Source organism: Salmo trutta, chromosome 23 (genome assembly GCF_901001165.1).
Source record: "Salmo trutta chromosome 23, fSalTru1.1, whole genome shotgun sequence".
In the NCBI taxonomy this organism is placed as follows: domain Eukaryota; kingdom Metazoa; phylum Chordata; class Actinopteri; order Salmoniformes; family Salmonidae; genus Salmo; species Salmo trutta.
In genome coordinates, this window is record NC_042979.1 from 33,073,256 (window position 1) to 33,082,277 (window position 9,022).

Consider the following 9,022-nt stretch of genomic DNA (forward strand, 5'->3'; position numbering starts at 1 on the left):
AAGAGTACTGTCTGCATTGATAGCTGTGCTTGCTGTGGATCTTGTGAGGAAATCTGCACAGAACTGCCATACTTCGCTGAGGAAATATCTACGAGTAGTCAGTAACCACAACGGGGTTGAGCAAGTTTGAAATAATTTGGACGTGGGTTGTGCATGACTCATTGGGGTTTATTATTTTTATTTATTTTGATGTGGTGCTTTGAAAATGTAATAATACACATATTGAACCTTATGTCTGTTGCCTTGGTGGAGTCATTTACTGTTTCAATTTAATTTAATGCGTGAGAAAGCATATCCTTATACAATAACAAAAATGTAGAATCATTCCATCTGAAGTTAATACCCTAGTTGTCATCACCCTAGATAGTTTACAATAGGGATTCTTATTGGAGATGTCCTTCTCACCTGACATCCCATGCGGTGGAGATATTGTAACGGCTGTCATCGGGAATAGAGGACCAAAACGCAGCAGGAATGTGGATGCTCATCTTGTTATTTATTTTAAATAAAGAGAACACCAAAATAACAAAACGAAGAACGCACAAACAACAAAACAGTCTTGTCATGCTCACACAGGCAAAACAAGAAACAATCTCCCACAACACCAAACCAAACAATTACCCATATATAGGACTCTCAATCAGAGGCAACGAGAAAGCACCTGCCTCCAATTGAGAGTCCAATCCCCCATCAACCTAAACATAGAAATAGAACAAACCAGAAAGAACATAGAAATACAAAACATAGAACATAGACCAAAACCCGGAAATAATAAATCAAACACCCTACTACATACACCACCACCCCGAAACACATAAACAAAATACCCTCTGCCACGTCCTGATCAAACTACAATAGCAAAAATCCCTAAACTGGTCAGGACGTGACAGATATTCTATGTAAGGTAATATTATGAGAGTCAAATTTGAGCCTGGTAAGAGGGTTACACATATAATTAATCTTTAAATTCATCTCTTCCCAAGCATAGGAACTGTTGTAAATAATCTGGGCACCAATTGGGTTCTTTAACGCATCATACACATATGTGGTGGGCTTGATGAAGCGTTGGCTCAGGGTAAGAAGGCTTACATACCAACAGAGGAAGTATTAGCACCATCCAACACAGGATATCATGAATGTTCATCCTAAAAATTGTCAAAGACCCCAGCCACCCCAGTCATAGACTGTTCTCTCTACTAACGCATGGCAAGCAGTACCGGAGTGCCAAGTCTAGGACAAAAAGGCTTCTCAACAGTTTTTACCTCCAAGCCATAATACTCCTGAACAGGTAATCAAATGGCTACCAGGACTATTTGCATTGCCCTCCCCCCACCCTCTTCTACTCTGCTGTTACTCTCTGTTTATCATATATGCATAGTCATTTTAACTATACATTCATGTACATACTTCCTCAATTGGGCCGACCAACCAGTGCTCCCGCACATTGGCTAACCGAGCTATCTGCATTGTATCCCGCCACCCACCACCTGCCAACCCCTCTTTTACGCTACTGATACTCTCTGTTCATCATATATGCATAGTCACTTTAACCATATCTACATGTACATACTACCTCAATCAGCCTGACTAACTGGTGTCTGTATGTAGCCTCACTACTTTTATAGCCTCGCTACTGTATATAGCCTGTCTTTTTACTGTTGTTTTAATTCTTTACTTACCTATTGTTCACCTAATACCTTTTTTGCACTGTAAGGTTGTACTCGGCGCACGTGACAAATTAACTTTGATTTGATTTGATGTTCAATGCTGCATTGTGAATCACTTTGAAGCTCCTCAGTTATAGTCCTACTGGGAGCTCTGTGGAGCACGCCTACTGTATGTAAATAACGGGGAGTGTCTATTCAACTAAACAAATATTTTTTTTACATTTACATTTTAGTCATTTAGCAGATGCTCTTATCCAGAGCGACTTACAGTAGTGAATGCATACATTTCCTATTTTTTTTTTCTCCGTACTGGTCCCCCGTGGGAATCGAACCCACAACCCTGGCGATGCAAACACCATGCTCTACCAACTGAGCCACATGGAAAAGGAAGAAACCAATTTAGGATAACTAGTTGGCAGCCACCTTGAGGGTGTAGACTGATGGTAAGTGTTGCTGTGAGTATAAGCTAGGCCCTGGCGAGTAAGGACACTGTGGAGTCAAAACAAACCATGTCTGCCTATATCTCATGATTGTGTTACCTTGTTGAACATGGTTGTGTTCCCTTGTTCCCATGATTGTGCCCCTCTTGTGTATAAAAGAGGGGCCCAGCTTCATAGGGGAAAAAAGGAAAAGAGTGCAGAGGGAAACAGAAGAAATGGTAGAAAGGTAGGTTGGAAAAAAGAAAGGGTAGAAAGGCAGGTTGGTAAAAATAAAAGTGAGGTAGGGAGTGAAAGACACGAGACAGACAGGGTGGTCCGAGGGGTGTGAGTACGGTGACACCATGTGACTAACTTATTTTTTAAAATTATTTATTTCTATTGTATTTTTACTATTCATTTAAACCATCTACCTTACTGTGGGGAACAACAGCTGTGTATTAATGATTAAGCAACCTCCTCACAGTGTGTATCCGTCCCAAATGGCACTCTGTTCACTATAGTGCACTACTTTTGACTATGACTCATAGGTCTCTGCTCAGAATTAGTGTACCATGTAGGGAATAGGGTGCCATTTGGGACAATGTCGTTGGCTCAGGCTCACACAACCCAAACATGTACATTTGAAATGACGGCAGGCCTTAAGCTGATTTGTGTGACCCCCCTGAGAGCTAGGAGAAGGTAAAGGTCACAGTGAGAGGGCAGGGGAAATTCAGCCAATAGGAACTGTTACTGTATCAGTATAACACACACAAACTCTCTCTCTCAATTCAATTTAAGGGCTTTATTGGCATCGGAAACATACAGTACCCGTCAAAAGTTTGGACACACCTACTCATTGAAGGGTTTTTCTTTATTTTTACTATTTTCTACATTGTAGAATAATAGTGAAGACAACAAAGCTATGAAATAACACACATGGAATCATGTAGTAACCAAAAAGTGTTAAACAAATCAAAATATATTTTATATTTGAGATTCTTCAAAGTAGCCACCCTTTGCCTTGATGACAGCTTTGCACACTCTTGGCATTCTCTCATCCAGCTTCACTTGGAATGCTTTCCCAACAGTCTTGAAGGAGTTTCCACATATGCTGAGCACTTGTTGGCTGCTTTCCTTTGCTCTGCAGTCCAACTCATCCCAAACAATCTCAATAACGTTAAATCTAGACTTGGTTTCCTCTATCGTAATCGCTCCTCTTTCACCCCAGCTGTTAACATTGCCAGACAAGTGAACTAAAAATGAACAGTAAACATTACACTCACAAAAGTTTCAAAATTACAAATGTCATATTACGTGCAAATATTTAAAGTACAAAAGCGAAAATAAAACATGAATCCTCTCTCTTTATCCGTCTCTCTCACACACACACGCACGCACGCACTCACGCATACAGACACGCACATACACACAGACCTGCTGTTCCTGATATCTCATAATATTATTTCATTGCTATTAATAACTTATTAATAACATCTTGTATGTGTCAACAGTCAGCCACAGTACAGGGTCCCATAATGTTCAGTTTAGTTGACCAATAAACAAAGAGGCATCACTGGATTATAAAAAGGTAGATAGATTTAAGTCTATTTTACAGATTTAAGGGTATTTTACAGGACACTTAACAGACAGTGCCAAGATGATTATTTTTTTACCAGAGGGGTTAAATCACAAAGATCAATGAGTTAGACATTGTTAGTTGATACTACATATTCAACTTTCTATTTCCTAATTCATAAAAGAACATTGGAATGGGCATGGTATAACTGAGTATTATATGTTAGAATATCACAAAGTAGAGCATAATAAAGCATCTCTGTACTAAAGGGAACTTTACCACAGCTTACACAGCTACCTGACCCAATACGCAGGATAGAGGGGCTGGGTAAATGTGGTCTGGACTTTGTGTCAGAGACGCTGTAGGAGGACAGAGTACCTGCCTTAGTGTCTTTATATGAGACTGCTGTACGAACAGTATCACCACTCCACTCAACTCCACTCAACCTCCCAGACAGACCCTCTTTACACATCCCCTGCAAGAAGTAATTGAATCTGGCCAAGATCAGCCATTAGTTTACGGAGTGTGGCTGACTAAGCGGTGGATTTCCGCACGTTGGCAGTGGAGAGTGCTTGGAACCAGGTATCACTGTTGGATATGTTCCTGCACGGCGTCTCGGAGGTGGTCAAGGATGAGCTTGCTGCTCGTGAGTTGCCTACGGATCTCGATTCCCTCATCGCTTTGACCATCCGAATCGATGGGCAACTACAGGAACGACAGAGGGAGAGGAAATTAGATTTTGCACAGACGCCCAGGGATCCCACCTTGCCTCCGAGTCAACCCGGAAGCTCCCGGCGGGCTCGTTGCTAAGAGGACACGAGGGTTGCAGACCTGCCCTGAGGGCTGCCGAAGATGGCCGAATCACAGCTTCCTGAGCCTATGCCACTAGGTAGAGCTGGGCTGTGGGACTCTTGGTAATTTTGTGTCCTCTTGTCCTCTAAAGAAGCCAGGCTCACTGGTAGGAGCAAGGACTATCGAGGGCCATATGGAGAACGTTCCTGCTTCCCCTGCTCGCACCCTTTTCATGCCATTCTGCTGTGGGGAGACCAGTCCAAATCTCTCTGTGTTCTCATTGACTCTGGGGCCGCCGAGAGTTTTTTGGTCGCTACCCTGGCGTCCGAGCTGAACATCCCCATTCAGCCCCTCTCCATTCCCATGGACATTAGAGCACTGGACGGGCGCTCTATAGGCCACCCACAACACCACTCCCATCCACCTACATCAAGTCCCCTCTGATTCCCGTTTCAATTGGGATTCTCCTGGCTTCAACATGACAATCCCCTCATTAACTGGTCTACTGGTGCCATCATGGGCCCGTTCTGCCACGCCCATTGCCTGAAGTCACACAACCTGCCCCGGGACGTCTTCCTGGGGGCTCGGAAGGTGCCCCGGACCTTTCCGCCATTCCCGCGGAGTACCAGGACCTCCGGGCGGTGTTCAGCAAGGCCCGGGTCACATCGCTTCTGCTGCACCAACCCTATGACTGCGGGATTGACCTTCTCCCCAGCACCACACCGCCCCGGGGACATCTGTACTCTCTGTCGGGACCGGAGACCAAGGCTATGGATACCTACATTGGGGACTCCCTAGCTGCTGGATTTATCCATCCCTCTTCCTCTCCCGCCGGTGCAGGCTTCTTCTTTGTGGAGAAAAAGGACAAGACCCTGTACCCGTGCATTGACTACCAGTGGCTCAACGACATTATGGTTAAGAACTGTTACCTGCTACCACTCATCTCCTCAGCCTTCGAGCCACTCTAGGGGGCCACTGTGTTTTCCAAGCTGGATCTACAGAATGCCTACCACCTGGTACGGATATGAGAGGGGGATGAGTGGAAGACCGCCTTCAACATGGCCAGTGGCCACTACGAGTATCTGGTCATGCCCTTTGACCTCACCAATGCCCCATCTGTGTTCCAGGCTCTGGTGAATGATGTTCTCCGCGACATGTTAAACCAGTTCGTCTTCGTCCACATTGATGACGTCCTCATCTTCTCCCGCTCCCATCCCACTGCGCCTTCTTCTCCCATCGCCTCAACGCCATGGAAGGAACTACGATGTGGGGAATCGGGAGCTTTTTGCAGTTTAGATGGCGTTGGAGGAATGAAGGCACTGGCTGGAGGGGGCGGAACATCCGTTCATCATGTGGACTGACCACAAGAACCTGCAGTATCTCCGCATCGCCAAGCGCCTCAACTCCAGGCAAGCCAGATGGGCCCTGCTGTTCACACGGTTCAACTTCTCCCTCTCGTACTGGCCAGGATCCAAAAATGTCATGCCGGATTCACTGTCCAACCGCTATAGCCCCACGACTACTACCCCGGAACCCGAGACCATCCTTCCCACCTCATGCCTGGCGACGGCACTCAGCTGGGCAATAGGGAAGCAGGACCGTAGGGCGCAGAGTTCCCAGCCAACCCCCGGGGGGGTTCTGAGAACTGGATGTTCGTTCCCAACACTGTCCGCTCCGCTGTTCTGGACTCCTCCAGGTTGGCCTGCCAACTGGGCGCCCAACGGACCCTGGCATTTGTGCGACAGCGCTTTTGGTGGTCTACCATGGTCTCGTACCCTTCATATACACCCCACCTTTCATGTGTCCCGTATCAAGCCCGTGTCTTATAGTCCCTTGTCTTCCATTTCCAGGCCCACCGCCCACGCCCTGATCTGTTTCACCTGTCTTTGTGCTTGTCTCCACCCCCTCCAGGTGTCACCCATCTTCCCCATTATCCCCTGTGTATTTATACCTGTGATATCTGTTTGCCTGTTGCCAGTTCATCTTGTTTGTCAAGCTTACCAGCATTTGTCCTGTCAGCTCCTGTTTTTTCCCAGCCTCTCTTTTCTCGCCCTACTGGTTTTTGACCTTTGCCTGTCCTGACACTGAACCCGCCCGCCTGACCACTCTGCCTGCAACAGACCCTGAGCCTGCCTGCCATCCAGTACCTTTGCTTCTGTTGCTGCAATTAACATTATTACTTCTACACATTCTGCATCTGGGCCAGTCTATTCCCTCTCTATCTATAGTTGTAGCCCAGCCAGACTGTTCTCCATAGTGAACTGGAGAGTGGCCTCTCTCTCTCTCTCTCTCTCTGGTTGGCTGGAGGAGGGAAGTGAAATGGTGCATCTCCTCTGGTCAATAATAATACTCACCTTGAGAGACTCCACAGCCTGTTGGAGCTCCTTCAGCACCTTCTCTCTCTCCTGGACTCTCTGCTGGAGCTTCTGCTGACTCATCCCCAGCTGACTCTGTGGAGGAACACTCTTCATTGAGCTATCAAGTTTTGTGTCCATTAGTTAACTTGTCACCATAACACACAGTTGATTGAATGATTATAGTTCTTACTGTACATGACATGTATCACAGAGACGGAACGTTGGACTCAAAAGAGTATTCAGAATGATAATGGAGTTTGACTTTAGAAGAAGCTGATCGATTTGGATAATTTATGATAATCATATTTCTTCTGCTGTGGGTCGATTTCATTTCAATGACTATGTTTCTTGATCTCTCCTATCAAACAGCCTTCCTACTGTTTAACAGAGTCACCAACCAGTTGTTCTGGTCTAACCTGTTTCTCTGTCCTCTCTGCTGCAGCTGACATTGTATCATGGCCATTATGTTCATCCATCACACACAGTAGACATATACACTGTTGATCCGTACGGCAGTTTGTCATGATGAGAGCCGATCTTCTCCTATAGCTGTATGGTGGCTTTGACCAGCTTGTGTTTCTTTAGTCCAGGAACATCATAGTGAGGTTAGAGATGAGTCTCGCAATAAGACACCAGACATGCCAGACAGGACATGAAGGCATTCTGCTTTCTGGTCCCAGTGCAGAAATCACACGCCACATCTCCAGGTCCAACATAGCACAGAGCAGGGGGAGCAGCCTGGAGTCCTGTCTTCTTCAGCGTCTCCACCACCTCAGCCAACATGTTGTTTTTCCTCAGAGTAGGCCTTGGAGTGAAGGTCTGATTGCACTGAGGACAGCAGTAGATGCCCTGATCATCCTGATCCCAGTAGCCCTCAATACAGCTTCTACAGTAACTGTGTTCACAGGGAATAGCCACCGGCTCCTTCAGTAGATCCAGACAGACAGAACAACAGAACTGGTCCTGGTCCAGTAGAACTCCCCGCAGAGCCATTTGGACTGTTGTTGTTCACTCGCACACAGACAGATGACACAGAGACAGAGATCAGTTTTGTTTCCTCAGAAGAAAGTTTGTGGGAGGGGGAGAGAGAGAAATATAACTAGAGAGGGAGAAAGTGTGTGTGTGCGTGTGCGCGTGTGTGCGTGTGTGGCTCTGTGTGTGTGTGTGTGTGTGTGTGTGTGTGTGTGTGTGTGTGTGTGTGTGTGTGTGTGTGTGTGTGTGTGTGTGTGTGTGTGTGTGTGTGTGCGTGCGTGTGTGCGTGCGTGCGTGCGTGCGTCTGCTTCTGTCTGTTCTCAAACATTAGAACAACACCAACATCTGCTTACTGAGTGCAATAAAAATACTGTCTCAGTGCCTGCATTATAATCTGTATTATTTTAAATATCAGAGATATTTTTCTTTTTTAGAGATAATGTAATGTTCTTTTCTGGACTGGCTTTATAGGCAAAGGCGGAAAACATCTCATTATTCATTCTAAATGCACAGAGTAAAACAGCCCATAAAATGCAGATTGCATTAATCATTAATCACACAAACACACCCACACATACATGCGCGCACGTACGGACACACGCACACACACACACACAAATAACTCCTGGGGTAGAAAACAGAGGGAATTGGCCTGATTATTCCTCTCTGTCTTTTGTTCTCCTTCAGTTTCTAATCCTCCCACTCCTTTTATCTCTTTCATACTCCCACAGTCTCAATATCACTCTCTCAGTCTGTCTGCTCTCTCACACTCTCTATCACTCTGTATCTATCTCTCCTTCAATCTGACTCCCTCTCTCTTTAGCTCTTTGCAGTACTCTCTCCTGGTGTTTGAAGAGACAGCATATGACAGAGAGCAGACCTAAACTATTAACTAGAGATTCAACCTGTCAGAGAAGCTCTTCTCCCCACAAGCAACAGGAAGGCCTACCATGACTGCCACGCTGCCAGACTCAACAATTACATTCTCATTCAGCTCGGTTTGGATTTTCTGTTTAATCAGTAGCCAAATTGCACCTGAACCTGTCAAGTAAATACCATCCTTCTCAGGCCTATACAAGAGGGAGAGAGAGAGGGAGAGAGAGGGAGATAGATGGATAGGAATAGGGAGAGAGAGGGAGAGTGAGGGAGGGAGAGAGAGAGTGATAGGAATAGGGAGAGAGAGGGAGTGAGGGAGAGAAAGAGAGATAGGGAGAGAGGGGGAGTGAGGGAGAGAGAGAG

At 45.9% G+C, this 9,022-nt stretch overlaps 1 pseudogene; it reads right to left on the reverse strand.

Moving 5' to 3' along the window:
• Positions 1-6,676: 6,676 nt before the first annotated feature.
• LOC115159811 (E3 ubiquitin/ISG15 ligase TRIM25-like) lies at positions 6,677-7,804 on the reverse strand (annotated as a pseudogene).
• Between the last annotated feature and the right edge of the window lie 1,218 nt (positions 7,805-9,022).